The sequence below is a fragment of the Haliotis cracherodii genome, unplaced genomic scaffold (genome assembly GCF_022045235.1).
Source record: "Haliotis cracherodii isolate W230 unplaced genomic scaffold, xgHalCrac1.p SCAF_17, whole genome shotgun sequence".
In the NCBI taxonomy this organism is placed as follows: domain Eukaryota; kingdom Metazoa; phylum Mollusca; class Gastropoda; order Lepetellida; family Haliotidae; genus Haliotis; species Haliotis cracherodii.
In genome coordinates this window covers 13137392-13159261 of record NW_027266272.1, presented here as the reverse complement: position 1 = coordinate 13159261, position 21870 = coordinate 13137392, and positions in this window count along the sequence as shown.

Here is a 21870-nt window from a genome sequence, read left to right as displayed (position 1 = left end):
GGTACGTGTGACTAATCTAAGAGCCTGATATTGTATTGAGTCTAGTTTTGGGGTTAGAGTTTGGTTCAGAGTATCGTAGATGGCACAGCCGTAGTCTAGTTTAGATCTAATTAGTGAAATGTATAGTGAGAAGAGGGTATCTTTAGAGGCCCCCCAGTTGGAGCCAATGAGACATCTTAGTGTGTTTAAGTCTTTGCTGCATTTAGTAGTTAGGTATTTTACGTGAGCATCCCATGAGAGATGTTGATCGAAAATTAGGCCTAGGAATTTAGTTTGTTTTTGGAATTTGATTGGTTTGTTGTTTAGCTGAAGATTAGGGGTGGCCGGTTTCATGTTTTTGTGTTTGAATACTATTCCTGTTGTTTTTTCCGAGTTTAGGGAGAAGCCCCATTTGTCAGCCCATTGCTGTATTTTGTTTAGGGATTTTTCGAGTAGATATTGGGATATTTTGATACTTTTAGTGCGGATCCAGAGGGCTCCGTCATCTGCGAATTTGGATGTGTTTAATTTAGGGGATAAGCTCTCGAAGAGATCATTTTTCATTATATTAAAGAGTGTGGGGCTGAGGATACTGCCCTGGGGAGTGCCATTTTCTAGGGGACACTGGTCCGATAGTGTATGGTCTATACCCACTGTTATTTTACGATCGTTTAGAAAGTCCTTGATGTAGTTTATTATTTGTCCTTTTAGTCCTATTTTTTTAAGTTTTTGTATTAGCCCGTTGTGCCAAACCATGTCGAATGCTTTGGAGAAGTCCAGAAAGATGCCTGTTGTGTATTGTTTGTTGAGTTGTCCTGTCTTAATGTCCTGTTCTAGTCGGGCGAGATTATCTAAGGTTGAGCGGCCAGGAGTGAAGCCGCTTTGGTTTGGTTTTACGATGTTATTTTGAGTTAAGTAGTGCTGTAGTCTATTTTTGGCCATAGATTCCATTACTTTACATAGGTTTGAGGTTAGGGATATTGGTCTATAAGAATTAGCCTGATTAGTTGGTTTATCGGGTTTAGGGATTGGGATGACTAGTGCCTGTTTCCAGGGAGTTGGTACCTGTCCGTTTTGATAGATTAGGTTATATAATTTAAGTAGTGCCTGGAGTAGTTTGGGGGGGGGGGGGGGGGGGGGGGTGATTATTTGGTAGGATGTTAGGTCTAGTCCTGGGGCACTTCCTTTTTTCCTATTTTGGAGTACGTACAGGAGTTCTTCCATTGAGTAAGGTTGGTTTATTTCGAGGTTATCATAATTTGGTTCTTTGGTAGGTTTGGCTTCTGCTTTAAGTTTTTGTTGGAATTTTTCGCTGAAGTTATTGTTGCTGCTTATGGCCGAGAAGTGTTTTGCTAGGTTATTTGCCTTTTCGGTAGGGTTGGTTGAGTTGTTTATGTTGGGTGGTGTTTTTGTGATGTTTTAAGCCTACTAATGGCGTGTTTTTTTTGCCAGACTGTTCTGGCATCTGTGCGGTTATTTACTCCTTACAAAAAATTCCAAGTTTACAGAAGGCAAATTCTAACAAAAACAGGAAGTTTATATTTTTTCTAAGTCCAATGATGGCAGTCTGAAACGGACTATAGAAAATATGCGCACTTGACTCCTTTACAATGATAACAATGTAACAAATGTTATATTTGGGATAACACTTTCTTAGTAAAGTACAGATTCTCGTATTTTTGGGGGGTTGAGTCCCGTCCGGGATTCGAACCCACACTTGCCAGAGTGAGGCACCTAATCGCCAGCACACAAAGTCAGCGATCTAACCCACTCAGGCACCGAGGCTTCCACAAAAATGAAAGTCCGACAAATGGTAGCCTGTACTTTTCAAAGAAAGTGTTATCCCAAATATATCATTTGTTACATTTGACCACTTTCTAAATGGCATTGTTCATTCATAACAATGTAGTCTTCATAAAACATCAAATCCACAAACAAAAATCATTTTGAGAAAATTCTGGATGTACATCTTCAAAAATGACAAATGATGCTGCGTTTGTTTATTGACATTGCTCCCATGATGCATATTACATTACACTTGCTCAGCCATAACCATGGCACACGATATTGAGCCTGTATTTGGAAATGTATACAAGTTCTTTACACTTTAGATAGATTGAGGGAAAACGTTTATTAATTTAGATTGGTTGAATTACCGAACTGCCCAGGCTATATGGTTTTCAATCCATACCATCAAGTCTACGGTATGATACGAGGGGCGTTCAATAAGTTTTGCTACTTCAACATGAGACCAAGTCGCAGAATATCTTTTGCACTTTTATTTTTCAATATAATCTTCATTCACCTCAATACACTTATTCCATTTGTCCTTCAAGCTTTTAATACCACTAAAGTACTGTCGGAAATGCTAGAAAACTGCTTTGCCTGTTAATAAAGGATTATATTTTTTCACAGACTGTTGTTATTGAAATATCGAGAAACTACCGATCGACCTAACTGTAGGGTAGGTGATTTAACTGTACAGCCCAGACTTAGCCCCAAGTGACTATTTCCTGTTCCGGAAAATGAAATCTGCCCTACGTGGAAGACGCTTCCAGGATGGCGAGGACATAAAGGCTGCCACAGAGGCGTGGATATAGGGCCAATCTGCGGATTTCTATAAAAGTGGCACTAAAAGCTTGAAGGACAAATGGAATAAGTGTATTGAGATGAATGAAGAATATATCGAAAGATAAGTGCAAAATATATTCTGCGACTTGGTTTTATATTGAAGTTGTAAAACTTATTGAAAGCCCCTCGTAAATAAAACAAAACAGGTACAGGGGTGGTCTCAAAAACAAAACTAGGACGTAAAAGGATATTCGACAGCTTTGATACAGGGTGGTAAGGCGTATAGTGTACGAGCTCTATGAGCAGAAGGTAATCCTGACTTGTAGTAGAATTTGGAAGGAATTTCAAGATACAATTAATGTTAACTGCACTAACTATTGCCCTCCAAGAGATGGGATTTCGATACACTGCGCCAAACTTCCCGAGGCAAGAGAGTTAACTGGCTTTAAAAGTCCAGTTTCCACCCTTGCCGAACTAGGTTGGAATTCCTGGGCTCGATCGGAGCGCCACCAGTGGCTATTACGAGTTACGTCCCGTCTATGACTCTCCTATGGACCAATCAGATTCCATATCTCGTATCACTTGCATTTGTTTCAAACCAAACGGCGGCGCCCAGTCAAGACAATCTGATCGATAATCAAGATCTATATTGTGATAAAACGGGTCTTACATAGCAAAATGCATCAAATCACGTGAGCACCTTGATTAAAAACATGAAAAGATTTAGAAAATATCTGTTGACAACGAGTTAGCGGTGCACATGCTTTGCAAATCCTGCAATCGACCAAAATCTGCTTGACAGTTTACGAACCAGATTTCGATTTCGGTGCGCGATTTTGATTGGACTATGCATAGACTCGTTAGTCCAGCCAAAATGTAATTCCATAATACCAGCCTTAATTCGCCAAGGGTGGAAACTGGACTTTTATAGTCAGTTAACTCCCTTGCCTCGGGAAGATGCACTGCGCCTGGCGATGACCCAGCACTTTTCAGGGGAAAATATTCCATCCTGTCTATCATTATCTCCGAACCATTCATAACTATCACAGTCAGGGCGTCCAGATAATTTACCTTAATGAATCATTCCACTGACAACATGTGGTTATCGGCAGATTTCGGCAAAAAACATCCATAGACCATCAGGTAAAGGTAATCGTGTCATTGCTGTGCACGCTGCAACCCATAATATGCATATGGGGCTTATTGATGGATGTCTGCTAGTTTTCGAGGCGAAAAAGAAAACTGGTAAATTTCATAAGGAAATTATAGGAGGTGATGTGTTCATAGACTGGTTGGAACTTCAGCTATTGTCCATTTTAAACAACGTCAATGTCATTGTCATAGAAAACGCCAGTTAATCTAACGTCCGGGAATCAGATACTGTCGCCCAAACCATGGATAATCTGAAGGCAACCATACAGGAATATATGACATTGTCGACTTCAGACCATATGAAACGAAAGTTCAACTCATGGAGAAAATTCGGCTGAATAACAACCCTGTAAAGTACAGGATATATGTGTTGGCGGCACAACACGGGCACGTTGTCTTACGTAGGCCAGTCAGACATTGTGAGCTCAACCCTGTTGTGCCTATCTTGGCTAAGTGTAACGGGTTCGTGGCAAGACATAACACAACACTCAAAAGTACAGATTCATATACGTCATCAGTGGAGATAAATGCTACCTCAAGAAATCATCTGAAGAACAACAAATACTTCTGGATTCCAAAACCGCATTCTTCCAATACTCATAGCTCTTAACTATTCCATCATGTTTCAACGCAAATATATAGAGGTTATCACGCGAGTGTGTTTGGGAATGGTAAAAATCCTGCATTAGGAATAAACACTGTATTTAGCGAGCGTGATAACCTCTTTATCATATAATGTCATTCTTTAATTCTGTGCTTCAAAATCGCTTTCCCTCTCTCACAAACATTACCGAAACATTGCGAGTTTTCCTGGAATGCACGCATTGATATTTATTTCGTCACAGGGTAAGTGATGTGTCAGTCGGACAGTGACAGTAGCCAATATAGTTCCAACTGAAATCAATTTCTTATGCAGTGGCGAAGACAAGCATTATGTTTAAGCCAAGTTAGGAATGACTGAGGATCGCAAATGATAACAAAGAGGAATAGTGGTCATAAAACAATGTCATTGAGAATAGCAGCATTTCAGAACAGTGTTTATTAAACGTACTGCAAGATGTGGCAGCAAAGTGGTTAAAGCGTTCGCTCGTCGCGCCGAAGAGCCGGGTTCAATTCACCCCATGGGTACAATGTGTGAAGTCCATTACTTGTGTTCCCCGCCGTGATATTGCTGGAATACTGCTGAAAGCGGCGTAAAACCATATTCACTCACTCCACTGATTTACCTCCCTGAACTAGAAAGATAAATGACCAGTGAAACAGCCTCATCTGTTTCATTTTAGATCTATGAATACATTTCTTGTGTCGCCCGCCGTGATATTGCAGGAATAGTACCTGTGAAAATCCGGGGTAGCATAGGTCTTCAGCAAACTATGCTTGCCGTGAAAGGCGATTATGCTTGTCGTAAAAGGCATCTAACGGGATAGTGTAGATTGCGTAGATCGATGCTCATGATGTCAATCACTGGATTGTCAGATCTAGTCTCTATTATTAGTTCACCTGGTCACCAACGTCCACGGGGCTGAGGGGGCGTCGTCCTACGTCCGTAAGTCTTTCAAACGACTTTTTTCTGAACCACTAATTGAAAAATTAACGAAATTTGACTGGAAGCATCTCTAGGTGGCTATAATGCTTTAAACGCCTTCTTCTCTGGGACTAAGAGATAGATATCAACCATATTTGGTTGGAAGCATTCTCTGGTGGTGAGGATTTAAAATTGTACAAATGGTGGGGCTGACCCCCAAAGGGGCTGAGTGGCGGGTCGATGCATGTCATCGTATCCCGATTGTGTAGATCGATGCTCATGACGTCAATCACTGGATTGTCTGGTCCATACTCGACTATTTACAGACCGCCGCCATATAGCTGGAATATTGCTGAGTGCGGTGTTGACAACAAACAAACAAAGAATCATTATCAGTGAAATAATTTTATTAAGGTTGGAAATCACTGAAAAAACACTTAGTTAATTAAGTTACTAAATAGTTAATATTTCAGTGTTTACGCTATCATGCATGGATTTCACAGTAAACTATTTATAGCATTATTGTTGACAGCAGTCCCAGCCGTTGCTTGGTCAAATAACGTTTTAACGACTTTTCTCGATTTCGGTTTTCCAGGAATTTCCCAGGTGAACTAATTATAACAGATGGCCTTGGTGAGATATGTAATATGTCCCCGTGTAGCTAATATGGTCGGAATTAATGTTTTTTAAGAACCCACAAACAAACCGAAACCGTTTTCGTGAAACTAAAACCGGTTCATGTAATTAAACAAATCAATTGTAAATGCCACGACACTCGTTGTAGAATATTGAAACCAGAATTAGATACCACAATAACTGAGTATGTAGAGGCCTGCAGTAGATTACGGTTGAGGGAGAATGTAAAACGTTGGTGATAACTATCACGGAATAGGATTTGAAATATTTCTTTTATTTATATAAACACCGCGATAATGAAATCAATAAAACTAATAAACCTAACCTTAAATAACATTTTATCCATTATATAAGTACAAACATTACATTACAACACTTAAGTAAGTGTTTTGATTAAAATTTTAAATTAAGATTAAAAGTGCCTGCTTTCTCGAGGCCAGGCATGAGTGACCAAGTGAACTACGATATTTTACATATATCACGGACACTGGTGTCACGCGATTTCGCGTGTTTAGGAAAAACAAATATTGTAAACAATTTAACATTCGTACTGTCTCACCTGACTTCGAGTTTCCTTCCAAAAGCAGCAAAGGCGTATCAAAGTGTTGATGTTATATCAGTGCTGGTTTTGTGCTATTGACTTTCGCTTCAACAGGGATTTCCCGGAAAACTATTTATAGCGCCAGCTGTCCGAGTTGTTCTTTTGTCAAACATGTCAGTTGCATTGGCTTATGTTTTATAGGGGCACTGATCGAGTACTGTCGGAAATATTAGAAAACTGCTTTTTGCCTGTTAAAAAAGGATATAATTTTTCACCGACTGTTGTTATTGAAATATCGAGTAACTACTGATCGCCCTACCTGTGGTTTGAAGTATTTCAGTCACAAGGAGTCCTATCGACAAGTTTACAGAAGGCAAATTCGAACGAAAACAGGAAGTTTATATCTATGATGGCAGTCTGAAACGGACTATAGAAATATGCGCACTTGACTCCATTATAATGATAACAATGTAACTAATGTTATATTTGGGATAACACTTTCTTAGTAAAGTACAGATTCTCGTATTTTTGGGGGGTTGAGTCCCGTCCGGGATTCGAACCCACACTTGCCAGAGTGAGGCACCTAATCGCCAGCACACAAAGTCAGCGATCTAACCCACTCAGGCACCGAGGCTTCCACAAAAATGAAAGTCCGAAAACTGGTAGTCTGTACTTTTCAAAGAAAGTGTTTTCCCAAATATAACATTTGTTACATTTGACCACTTTCTAAATGGCATTGTTCAATCATAACAATGTAGTCTTCATAAAACATCAAATCCACAAACAAAAATCATTTTGAGAAAATTCTGGATGTGCATCTTCAAAAATGACAAAATGATGCTGCGTTTGTTTTGTTATCATTGCTCCCATGATGCATATTACATTACACTTGCTCAGCCATAACCATGGCACACGATATGGAGCCTGTATTTGGAAATGTATACAAGTTCTTTACACTTTAGATAGATTGAGGGAAAACGTTTATTAATTTAGATTGGTTGAATTACCGAACTGCCCAGGCTATATGGTTTTCAATCCATACCATCAAGTCTAAGGTATGATACGAGGGGCGTTCAATAAGTTTTGCTACTTCAACATGAGACCAAGTCGCAGAATATCTTTTGCACTTTTATTTTTCAATATAATCTTCATTCACCTCAATACACTTATTCCATTTGTCCTTCAAGCTTTTAATACCACTAAAGTACTGTCGGAAATGCTAGAAAACTGCTTTGACTGTTAATAAAGGATTATATTTTTTCACAGACTGTTGTTATTGAAATATCGAGAAACTACCGATCGACCTAACTGTAGGGTAGGTGATTTGACTGTACAGCCCAGACTTAGCCCCAAGTGACTATTTCCTGTTCCGGAAAATGAAATCTGCCCTACGTGGAAGACGCTTCCAGGATGGCGAGGACATAAAGGCTGCCACAGAGGCGTGGTTAGAGGGCCAATCTGCGGATTTCTATAAAAGTGGCACTAAAAGCTTGAAGGACAAATGGAATAAGTGTATTGAGATGAATGAAGAATATATCGAAAGATAAGTGCAAAAGATATTCTGCGACTAGGTCTTATATTGAAGTTGTAAAACTTATTGGAAGCCCCTCGTAAATAAAACAAAACAGGTACAGGGGTGGTCTCAAAAACAAAACTAGGACGTAAAAGGATATTCGACAGCTTTGATACAGGGTGGTAAGGCGTATAGTGTACGAGCTTTATGAGCAGAAGGTAATCCTGACTTGTAGTAGAATTTGGAAGGAATTTCAAGATACAATTAATGTTAACTGCACTAACTATTGCCCTCCAAGAGATGGGATTTCGATACACTGCGCCCATCTTCCCGAGGCAAGAGAGTTAACTGGCTTTAAAAGTCCAGTTTCCACCCTTGCCGAACTAGGTTGGAAATCCTGGGCTCGATCGGAGCGCCACCAGTGGCTATTACGAGTTATGTCCCGTCTATGCCTCTCCTATGGACCAATCAGATTCCATATCTCGTATCACTTGCATTTGTTTCAAACCAAACGGCGGCGCCCAGTCAAGACAATCTGATCGATAATCAAGATCTATATTGTGACAAAACGGGTATTACATCGCAAAATGCATCAAATCACGTGAGCACCTTGATTAAAAACATGAAAAGATTTAGAAAATATCTGTTGACAACGAGTTAGCGGTGCACATGCTTTGCAAATCCTGCAATCGACCGAAATCTGCTTGACAGTTTACGAACCAGATTTCGATTTCGGTGCGCGATTTTGATTGGACTATGCATAGACTCGTTAATCCAGCCAAAATGTAATTCCATAATACCAGCCTTAATTCGCCAAGGGTGGAAACTGGACTTTTATAGTCAGTTAACTCCCTTGCCTCGGGAAGATGCACTGCGTCTGGCGATGACCCAGCACTTTTCAGGGGAAAATATTCCATCCTGTCTATCATTATCTGCGAACTATTCATAACTATCACAGTCAGGGCGTCCAGATAATTTACCTTGATGAATCATTCCACTGACTACATGTGGTTATCGGCAGATATCGGCAAAAACCATCCACAGACCATCAGGTAAAGGTAATCGTGTCATTGCTGTGCACGCTGCAACCCATGATATGCATATGGGGCTTATTAATGGATGTGTGCTAGTTTTCGAGGCGAAAAAGAAAACTGGATAATTTCATAAGGAAATTATAGGAGGTGATGTGTTCATAGACTGGTTGGAACTTCAGCTATTGTCCATTTTAAACAACGTCAGTGTCATTGTCATAGACAACGCCAGTTAATATAACGTCCGGGAATCAGATACTGTCGCCCAAACCATGGATAATCTGAAGGCAACCATACAGGAATATATGACATTGTCGACTTCAGACCATATGAAACGAAAGTTCAACGCATGGAGAAAATTCGGCTGAATAACAACCCTGTAAAGTACAGGACATATGTGCTGGCGGCACAACACGGTCACGTTGTCTTACGTACGCCAGTCAGACATTGTGAGCTCAACCCTGTTGTGCCAATCTTGGCTAAGTGTAACGGGTTCGTTGCAAGACATAACACAACACTCAAAAGTACAGATTCATATACGTCATCAGCGGAGATAATTGCTACCTCAAGAAACCATCTGAAGAACAACAAATACTTCTGGATTAAAAAACCGCAATCTTCCAATACTCACCCCGTTTCATAGCTCTTAACTATTCCACCATGTTTCAACGCAAATATAGAGAGGTTATCACGCGAGTGTGTTTGGGAATGGTGAATATCCTGCATTAGGAATAAACATTGTATTTAGCGAGCCTTGGCGAGCTAAATACATAGTGTTTATTCCTAATACAGGATATTTACCATCCCCAAGCACACAAGCGTGATAACCTCTTTATCATATAATGTCATTCTTTAATTCTGTGCTTCAAAATCGCTTTCCCTCTCTCACAAACATTACCGAAACATTGCGAGTTTTCCTGGAATGCGCGCATTGATATTGATTTCGTCACAGGGTAAGTGATGTGTCAGTCGGACAGTGACAGTAGCCAATATAGTTCCAACTGAAATCTATTTCTTATGCAGTGGCGAAGACAAGCGTTATGTTTAAGCCAAGTTAGGAATGACTGAGGATCGCAAATGATAACAAAGAGGAATAGTGGTCATAAAACAATGTCATTGAGAATAGCAGCATTTCAGAACAGTGTTTATTAAACGTACTGCAAGATGTGGCAGCAAAGTGGTTAAAGCGTTCGCTCGTCGCGCCGAAGAGCCGGGTTCAATTCACCCCATGGGTACAATGTGTGAAGTCCATTACTGGTGTCCCCCGCCGTGATATTGCTGGAATATTGCTGAAAGCGGCGTAAAACCATATTCACTCACTCCACTGATTTACCTCCCTGAACTAGAAAGATACATGACCAGTGAAACAGCCTCATCTGTTTCATTTTAGATCTATGAATACATTTCTTGTGTCGCCCGCCGTGATATTGCAGGAATAGTACCTGTGAAAATCCGGGGTAGCATAGGTCTTCAGCAAACCATGCTTGCCGTAAAAGGCGATTATGCTTGTCGTAAAAGGCATCTAACGGGATAGTGTAGATTGCGTACATCGATGGTCATGATGTCAATCACTGGATTGTCTGATCTAGTCTCTATTATTAGTTCACCTGGTCACCAACGTCCACGGGGCTGAGGGGGCGTCGTCCTACGTCCGTAAGTCTTTCAAACGACTTCTTCTAAACCACTAATTGAAAAATTAACGAAATTTGACTGGAAGCATCTCTAGGTGGCTATAATGCTTTAAACGCCTTCTTCTCTGGGACTAAGAGATAGATATCAACCATATTTGGTTGGAAGCATTCTCCGGTCGTGAGGATTCAAATTGTACAAATGGTGGGGCTGACCCCCAAAGGGACTGAGGGGCGGGGCCAAATAGGGGTAATTTGGCAATATTGCTTTAAACGACTTCTTCTCTGGAACTAAGAGATAGATATCAACCGTATTTGGTTGGAAGCATTCTCTGGTGGTGAGGATTCAAAATTGTACAAATGGTGGGACTGACACAACCAATGGGTTGAGTGGCGGGTCGATGCATGTCATCGTATCCCGATTGTGTAGATCGATGCTCATGACGTCAATCACTGGATTGTCTGGTCCATACTCGACGATTTACAGACCGCCGTCATATAGCTGGAATATTGCTGAGTGCGGCGTTGACAACAAACAAACAAAGAATCATTATCAGTGAAATAATTTTATCAAGGTTGGAAATCACTGAAAAAACACTTAGTTAATTAAGTTACTAAATAGTTAATATTTCAGTGTTTACGCTATCATGCATGGATTTCACAGTAACCTATTTATAGCATTATTGTTGCCGTTGCTTGGTCAAATAACGTTTTAACGACTTTTCTCGATTTCGGTTTTCCAGGAATTTCCCAGGTGAACTAATTATAACAGATGGCCTTGACAGCAGTCCCTGTCGTTCATTGGTGAGATATGTAATATGTCCCCAAGTAGCTAATATGGTCGGAATTAATGTTTTTTAAGAACCCACTAACAAACCGAAACCGGTTTCGTGAAACTAAAACCGGTTCATGTAATTAAACAAATCAATTGTAAATGCCACGACACTCGTTGTAGAATATTGAAACCAGAATTAGATACCACAATAACTGAGTATGTAGAGGCCTGCAGTCGATTACGGTTGAGGGGGAATGTAAAACGTTGGTGATAACTATCACGGAATAGGATTTGAAATATTTCTTTTATTTATACAAACACCGCGATAATGAAATCAATAAAACTAATAAACCTAACCTTAAATAACATTTTATCCATTATATAAGTACAAACATTACATTACAACACAGTAAGTGTTTTGATTAAAATTTTAAATTAAGATTAAAAGTGCCTGCTTTCTCGAGGCCAGGCATGAGTGACCAAGTGAACTACGATATTTTACATATATCACGGACACTGGTGTCACGCGATTTCGCGTGTTTAGGAAAAACAAATATTGTAAACAATTTAACATTCGTACTGTCTCACCTGCCTTCGAGTTTCCTTCCTAAAGCAGCAAAGGCGTATCAAAGTGTAGATGTTATATCAGTGCTGGTTTTATGCTATTGACTTTCGCTTCAACAGGAATTTCCCGGAAAACTATTTATAGCGCCAGCTGTCCGAGTTGTTCTTTTGTCAAACATGTCAGTTGCATTGGCTTACGTTTTATAGGAGCACTGATCGAGTACTGTCGGAAATATTAGAAAACTGCTTTTTTGCTTGTTAAAAAAGGATATAATTTTCACAGACTGTTGTTATTGAAATATCGAGTAACTACTGATCGCCCTACCTGTGGTTTGAAGTATTTCAGTCACAAGGAGTCCTATCAACAAGTTTACAGAAGGCAAATTCGAACGAAAACAGGAAGTTTATATCTATGATGGCAGTCTGAAACGGACTATAGAAATATGCGCACTTGACTCCATTATAATGATAACAATGTAACTAATGTTATATTTGGGATAACACTTTCTTAGTAAAGTACAGAATCTCGTATTTTTGGGGGGTTGAGTCCCGTCCGGGATTCGAACCCACACTTGCCAGAGTGAGGCACCTAATCGCCAGCACACAATGTCAGCGATCTAACCCACTCAGCCACCGAGGCTTCCACAAAAATGAAAGTCCGAAAACTGGTAGTCTGTACTTTTCAAAGAAAGTGTTTTCCCAAATATAACATTTGTTACATTTGACCACTTTCTAAATGGCATTGTTCAATCATAACAATGTAGTCTTCATAAAACATCAAATCCACAAACAAAAATCATTTTGAGAAAATTCTGGATGTGCATCTTCAAAAATGACAAAATGATGCTGCGTTTGTTTTGTTGACATTGCTCCCATGATGCATATTACATTACACTTGCTCAGCCATAACCATGGCACACGATATGGAGCCTGTATTTGGAAATGTATACAAGTTCTTTACACTTTAGATAGATTGAGGGAAAACGTTTATTAATTTAGATTGGTTGAATTACCGAACTGCCCAGGCTATATGGTTTTCAATCCATACCATCAAGTCTACGGTATGATACGAGGGGCGTTCAATAAGTTTTGCTACTTCAACATGAGACCAAGTCGCAGAATATCTTTTGCACTTTTATTTTTCAATATAATCTTCATTCACCTCAATACACTTATTCCATTTGTCCTTCAAGCTTTTAATACCACTAAAGTACTGTCGGAAATGCTAGAAAACTGCTTTGACTGTTAATAAAGGATTATATTTTTTCACAGACTGTTGTTATTGAAATATCGAGGAACTACCGATCGACCTAACTGTAGGGTAGGTGATTTAACTGTACAGCCCAGACTTAGCCCCAAGTGACTATTTCCTGTTCCGGCAAATGAAATCTGCCCTACGTGGAAGACGCTTCCAGGATGGCGAGGACATAAAGGCTGCCACAGAGGCGTGGTTAGAGGGCCTATCTGCGGATTTCTATAAAAGTGGCACTAAAAGCTTGAAGGACAAATGGAATAAGTGTATTGAGATGAATGAAGAATATATCGAAAGATAAAAGTGCAAAAGATATTCTGCGACTAGGTCTTATATTGAAGTTGCAAAACTTATTGAAAGCCCCTCGTAAATAAAACAAAACAGGTACAGGGGTGGTCTCAAAAACAAAACTAGGACGTAAAAGGATATTCGACAGCTTTGATACAGGGTGGTAAGGCGTATAGTGTACAAGCTTTATGGGCAGAAGGTAACCCTGACTTGTCGTAGAATTTGGAAGGAATTTCAAGATACAATTAATGTTAACTGCACTAACTATTGCCCTCCAAGAGATGGGATTTCGATACACTGCGCCCATCTTCCCGAGGCAAGAGAGTTAACTGGCTTTAAAAGTCCATTTTTCACCCTTGCCGAACTAGGTTGGAATTCCTGGGCTCGATCGGAGCGCCACCAGTGGCTATTACGAGTTATGTCCCGTCTATGACTCTCCTATGGACCAATCAGATTCCACATCTCGTATCACTTGCATTTGTTTCAAACCAAACGGCGGCGCCCAGTCAAGACAATCTGATCGATAATCAAGATCTATATTGTGATAAAACGGGTCTTACATCGCAAAATGCATCAAATCACGTGAGCACCTTGATTAAAAACATGAACAGATTTAGAAAATATCTGTTGACAACGAGTTAGCGGTGCACATGCTTTGCAAATCCTGCAATCGAGCAAAATCTGCTTGACAGTTTACGAACCAGATTTCGATTTCGGTGCGCGATTTTGATTGGACTATGCATAGACTCGTTAGTCCAGCCAAAATGTAACTCCATAATCCCAGCCTTAATTCGCCAAGGGTGGAAACTGGACTTTTATAGTCAGTTAACTCCCTTGCCTCGGGAAGATGCACTGCGCCTGGGGATGACCCAGCACTTACCAGGGGAAAAAATTCCATCGTGTCTATCATTATCTCCGAAGTATTCATAACTATCACAGTCAGGGCTTTCAGATAATTTACCTTGATGAATCATTCCACTGACTACATGTGGTTATCGGCAGATATCGGCAAAAACCATTCATAGACCATGAGGTAAAGGTAATCGTGTCATTGCTGTGCACGCTGCAACCCATAATATGCATATGGGGCTTATTGCTGGATGTGTGTTAGTTTTCGAGGCGAAAAAGAAAACTGGATAATTTCATAAGGAAATTATAGGAGGTGATTTGTTCATAGACAGGTTGGAACTTCAGCTATTGCCCATTTTAAACAACGTCAGTGTCATTGTCATAGATAACGTCAGTTAATATAACGTCCGGAAATCAGATACTGTCGCCCAAACGATGAGTCGTCTGAAGGCGACCATACAGGAATATATCACATTGTCGACTTCAGACCATATGAAACGAAAGTTCAACTCATGGAGAAAATTCGGCTGAATAAGAACCCTGAAAAGTACAGGACATATGTGCTGGCGGCACAACAAGGTCACGTTGTCTTATGTACGCCAGTCAGACATTGTGAGCTCAACCCTGGTGTGCCCATCTTGGCTAAGTGTAAAGGGTTCGTGGCAAGACATAACACGACATTCAAAAGTACAGATTCATATACGTCATCAGTGGAGATAAATGCTACCTCAAGAAATCATCTGAAGAACAACAAATACTTCTGGATTAAAAAACCGCAACCTTCCAATACTCACCCCGTTTCATAGCTCTTAACTATTCCACCATGTTTCAACGCAAATATAGAGAGGTTATCACGCGAGTGTGTTTGGGAATGGTGAATATCCTGCATTAGGAATAAACATTGTATTTAGCGAGCCTTGGCGAGCTAAATACATAGTGTTTATTCCTAATACAGGATATTTACCATCCCCAAGCACACAAGCGTGATAACCTCTTTATCATATAATGTCATTCTTTAATTCTGTGCTTCAAAATCGCTTTCCCTCTCTCACAAACATTACCGAAACATTGCGAGTTTTCCTGGAATGCGCGCATTGATATTGATTTCGTCACAGGGTAAGTGATGTGTCAGTCGGACAGTGACAGTAGCCAATATAGTTCCAACTGAAATCTATTTCTTATGCAGTGGCGAAGACAAGCGTTATGTTTAAGCCAAGTTAGGAATGACTGAGGATCGCAAATGATAACAAAGAGGAATAGTGGTCATAAAACAATGTCATTGAGAATAGCAGCATTTCAGAACAGTGTTTATTAAACGTACTGCAAGATGTGGCAGCAAAGTGGTTAAAGCGTTCGCTCGTCGCGCCGAAGAGCCGGGTTCAATTCACCCCATGGGTACAATGTGTGAAGTCCATTACTGGTGTCCCCCGCCGTGATATTGCTGGAATATTGCTGAAAGCGGCGTAAAACCATATTCACTCACTCCACTGATTTACCTCCCTGAACTAGAAAGATACATGACCAGTGAAACAGCCTCATCTGTTTCATTTTAGATCTATGAATACATTTCTTGTGTCGCCCGCCGTGATATTGCAGGAATAGTACCTGTGAAAATCCGGGGTAGCATAGGTCTTCAGCAAACCATGCTTGCCGTAAAAGGCGATTATGCTTGTCGTAAAAGGCATCTAACGGGATAGTGTAGATTGCGTACATCGATGGTCATGATGTCAATCACTGGATTGTCTGATCTAGTCTCTATTATTAGTTCACCTGGTCACCAACGTCCACGGGGCTGAGGGGGCGTCGTCCTACGTCCGTAAGTCTTTCAAACGACTTCTTCTGAACCACTAATTGAAAAATTAACGAAATTTGACTGGAAGCATCTCTAGGTGGCTATAATGCTTTAAACGCCTTCTTCTCTGGGACTAAGAGATAGATATCAACCATATTTGGTTGGAAGCATTCTCCGGTCGTGAGGATTCAAATTGTACAAATGGTGGGGCTGACCCCCAAAGGGACTGAGGGGCGGGGCCAAATAGGGGTAATTTGGCAATATTGCTTTAAACGACTTCTTCTCTGGAACTAAGAGATAGATATCAACCGTATTTGGTTGGAAGCATTCTCTGGTGGTGAGGATTCAAAATTGTACAAATGGTGGGACTGACACAACCAATGGGTTGAGTGGCGGGTCGATGCATGTCATCGTATCTCGATTGTGTAGATCGATGCTCATGACGTCAATCACTGGATTGTCTGGTCCATACTCGACGATTTACAGACCGCCGTCATATAGCTGGAATATTGCTGAGTGCGGCGTTGACAACAAACAAACAAAGAATCATTATCAGTGAAATAATTTTATCAAGGTTGGAAATCACTGAAAAAACACTTAGTTAATTAAGTTACTAAATAGTTAATATTTCAGTGTTTACGCTATCATGCATGGATTTCACAGTAACCTATTTATAGCATTATTGTTGCCGTTGCTTGGTCAAATAACGTTTTAACGACTTTTCTCGATTTCGGTTTTCCAGGAATTTCCCAGGTGAACTAATTATAACAGATGGCCTTGACAGCAGTCCCTGTCGTTCATTGGTGAGATATGTAATATGTCCCCAAGTAGCTAATATGGTCGGAATTAATGTTTTTTAAGAACCCACTAACAAACCGAAACCGGTTTCGTGAAACTAAAACCGGTTCATGTAATTAAACAAATCAATTGTAAATGCCACAACACTCGTTGTAGAATATTGAAACCAGAATTAGATACCACAATAACTGAGTATGTAGAGGCCTGCAGTCGATTACGGTTGAGGGGGAATGTAAAACGTTGGTGATAACTATCACGGAATAGGATTTGAAATATTTCTTTTATTTATACAAACACCGCGATAATGAAATCAATAAAACTAATAAACCTAACCTTAAATAACATTTTATCCATTATATAAGTACAAACATTACATTACAACACAGTAAGTGTTTTGATTAAAAGTTTAAATTAAGATTAAAAGTGCCTGCTTTCTCGAGGCCAGGCATGAGTGACCAAGTGAACTACGATATTTTACATATATCACGGACACTGGTGTCACGCGATTTCGCGTGTTCAGGAAAAACAAATATTGTAAACAATTTAACATTCGTACTGTCTCACCTGCCTTCGAGTTCCCTTCCTAAAGCAGCAAAGGCGTATCAAAGTGTAGATGTTATATCAGTGCTGGTTTTGTGCTATTGACTTCCGCTTCAACAGGAATTTCCCGGAAAACTATTTATAGCGCCAGCTGTCCGAGTTGTTCTTTTGTCAAACATGTCAGTTGCATTGGCTTACGTTTTATAGGGGCACTGATCGAGTACTGTCGGAAATATTAGAAAACTGCTTTTTGCTTGTTAAAAAAGGATATAATTTTTCACAGACTGTTGTTATTGAAATATCGAGTAACTACTGATCGCCCTACCTGTGGTTTGAAGTATTTCAGTCACAAGGAGTCCTATCGACAAGTTTACAGAAGGCAAATTCTAACAAAAACAGGAAGTTTATATTTATGATGGCAGTCTGAAACGGACTATAGAAATATGCGCACTTGACTCCATTATAATGATAACAATGTAACTAATGTTATATTTGGGATAACACTTTCTTAGTAAAGTACAGAATCTCGTATTTTGGGGGGGTTGAGTCCCGTCCGGGATTCGAACCCACACTTGCCAGAGTGAGGCACCTAATCGCTAGCACACAATGTCAGCGATCTAACCCACTCAGGCACCGAGGCTTCCACAAAAATGAAAGTCCGAAAACTGGTAGTCTGTACTTTTCAAAGAAAGTGTTTTCCCAAATATAACATTTGTTACATTTGACCACTTTCTAAATGGCATTGTTCAATCATAACAATGTAGTCTTCATAAAACATCAAATCCACAAACAAAAATCATTTTGAGAAAATTCTGGATGTGCATCTTCAAAAATGACAAAATGATGCTGCGTTTGTTTTGTTGACATTGCTCCCATGATGCATATTACATTACACTTGCTCAGCCATAACCATGGCACACGATATGGAGCCTGTATTTGGAAATGTATACAAGTTCTTTACACTTTAGATAGATTGAGGGAAAACGTTTATTAATTTAGATTGGTTGAATTACCGAACTGCCCAGGCTATATGGTTTTCAATCCATACCATCAAGTCTACGGTATGATACGAGGGGCGTTCAATAAGTTTTGCTACTTCAACATGAGACCAAGTCGCAGAATATCTTTTGCACTTTTATTTTTCAATATAATCTTCATTCACCTCAATACACTTATTCCATTTGTCCTTCAAGCTTTTAATACCACTAAAGTACTGTCGGAAATGCTAGAAAACTGCTTTGACTGTTAATAAAGGATTATATTTTTTCACAGACTGTTGTTATTGAAATATCGAGAAACTACCGATCGACCTAACTGTAGGGTAGGTGATTTAACTGTACAGCCCAGACTTAGCCCCAAGTGACTATTTCCTGTTCCGGCAAATGAAATCTGCCCTACGTGGAAGACGCTTCCAGGATGGCGAGGACATAAAGGCTGCCACAGAGGCGTGGTTAGAGGGCCAATCTGCGGATTTCTATAAAAGTGGCACTAAAAGCTTGAAGGACAAATGGAATAAGTGTATTGAGATGAATGAAGAATATATCGAAAGATAAAAGTGCAAAAGATATTCTGCGACTAGGTCTTATATTGAAGTTGCAAAACTTATTGGAAGCCCCTCGTAAATAAAACAAAACAGGTACAGGGGTGGTCTCAAAAACAAAACTAGGACGTAAAAGGATATTCGACAGCTTTGATACAGGGTGGTAAGGCGTATAGTGTACAAGCTTTATGGGCAGAAGGTAACCCTGACTTGTCGTAGAATTTGGAAGGAATTTCAAGATACAATTAATGTTAACTGCACTAACTATTGCCCTCCAAGAGATGGGATTTCGATACACTGCGCCCATCTTCCCGAGGCAAGAGAGTTAACTGGCTTTAAAAGTCCATTTTTCACCCTTGCCGAACTAGGTTGGAATTCCTGGGCTCGATCGGGGCGCCACCAGTGGCTATTACGAGTTATGTCCCGTCTATGCCTCTCCTATGGACCAATCAGATTCCACATCTCGTATCACTTGCATTTGTTTCAAACCAAACGGCGGCGCCCAGTCAAGACAATCTGATCGATAATCAAGATCTATATTGTGATAAAACGGGTCTTACATCGCAAAATGCATCAAATCACGTGAGCACCTTGATTAAAAACATGAACAGATTTAGAAAATATCTGTTGACAACGAGTTAGCGGTGCACATGCTTTGCAAATCCTGCAATCGAGCAAAATCTGCTTGACAGTTTACGAACCAGATTTCGATTTCGGTGCGCGATTTTGATAGGACTATGCATAGACTCGTTAGTCCAGCCAAAATGTAATTCCATAATACCAGCCTTAATTCGCCAAGAGTGGACACTGGACTTTTATAGTCAGTTAACTCCCTTGCCTCGGGCAGATGCACTGCGCCTGGCGATGACCCAGCACTTTTCAGGGGAAAATATTCCATCCTGTCTATCATTATCTCCGAACTATTCATAACTATCACAGTCAGGGCGTCCAGATAATTTACCTTGATGAATCATTCCACTGACTACATGTGGTTATCGGCAGATTTCGGCAAAAACCATCCATAGACCATCAGGTAAATGTAATCGTGTCATTGCTGTGCACGCTGCAACCCATGATATGCATATGGGGCTTATTGATGGATGTCTGCTAGTTTTCAAGGCGAAAAAGAAAACTGGTAAATTTCATAAGGAAATTATAGGAGGTGATGTGTTCATAGACTGGTTGGAACTTCAGCTATTGTCCATTTTAAACAATGTCAGTGTCATTGTCATAGAAAACGCCAGTTAATCTAACGTCCGGGAATCAGATACTGTCGCCCAAACCATGGATAATCTGAAGGCAACCATACAGGAATATATGACATTGTCGACTTCAGACCATATGAAACGAAAGTTCAACTCATGGAGAAAATTCGGCTGAATAAGAACCCTGTAAAGTACAGGACATATGTGCTGGCGGCACAACACGGTCACGTTGTCTTACGTAGGCCAGTCAGACATTGTGAGCTCAACCCTGTTGTTCCTATCTTGGCTAAGTGTAACGGGTTCGTGGCAAGACATAACACAACACTCAAAAGTACAGATTCATATACGTCATCAGTGGAGATAAATGCTACCTCAAGAAATCATCTGAAGAACAACAAATACTTCTGGATTCCAAAACCGCATTCTTCCAATACTCATAGCTCTTAACTATTCCATCATGTTTCAACGCAAATATATAGAGGTTATCACGCGAGTGTGTTTGGGAATGGTAAATATCCTGCATTAGGAATAAACATTGTATTTAGCGAGCGTGATAACCTCTTTATCATATAATGTCATTCTTTAATTCTGTGCTTCCAAATCGCTTTCCCTCTCTCACAAACATTACCGAAACATTGCGAGTTTTCCTGGAATGCGCGCATTGATATTTATTTCGTCACAGGGTAAGTGATGTGTCAGTCGGACAGTGACAGTAGCCAATATAGTTCCAACTGAAATCAATTTCTTATGCAGTGGCGAAGACAAGCGTTATGTTTAAGCCAAGTTAGGAATGACTGAGGATCGCAAATGATAACAAAGAGGAATAATGGTCATAAAACAATGTCATTGAGAATAGCAGCATTTCAGAACAGTGTTTCTTAAACGTACTGCAAGATGTGGCAGCAAAGTGGTTAAAGCGTTCGCTCGTCGCGCCGAAGAGCCGGGTTCAATTCACCCCATGGGTACAATGTGTGAAGTCCATTACTTGTGTTCCCCGCCGTGATATTGCTGGAATATTGCTGAAAGCGGCGTAAAACCATATTCACTCACTCCACTGATTTACCTCCCTGAACTAGAAAGATACATGACCAGTGAAACAGCCTCATCTGTTTCATTTTAGATCTATGAATACATTTCTTGTGTCGCCCGCCGTGATATTGCAGGAATAGTACCTGTGAAAATCCGGGGTAGCATAGGTCTTCAGCAAACTATGCTTGTCGTAAAAGGCATCTAACGGGATAGTGTAGATTGCGTAGATCGATGCTCATGATGTCAATCACTGGATTGTCTGATCTAGTCTCTATTATTAGTTCACCTGGTCACCAACGTCCACGGGGCTGAGGGGGCGTCGTCCTCCGTCCGTAAGTCTTTCAAGCGACTTCTTCTGAACCACTAATTGAAAAATTACCGAAATTTGACTGGAAGCATCTCTAGGTGGCTATAATGCTTTAAACGCCTTCTTCTCTGGGACTAAGAGATAGGTATCAACCATATTTGGTTGGAAGCATTCTCCGGTCGTGAGGATTCAAATTGTACAAATGGTGGGGCTGACCCCCAAAGGGGCTGAGGGGCGGGGCCAAATAGGGGTAATTTGGCAATATTGCTTTAAACGACTTCTTCTCTGGAACTAAGAGATAGATATCAACCGTATTTGGTTGGAAGCATTCTCTGGTGGTGAGGATTCAAAATTG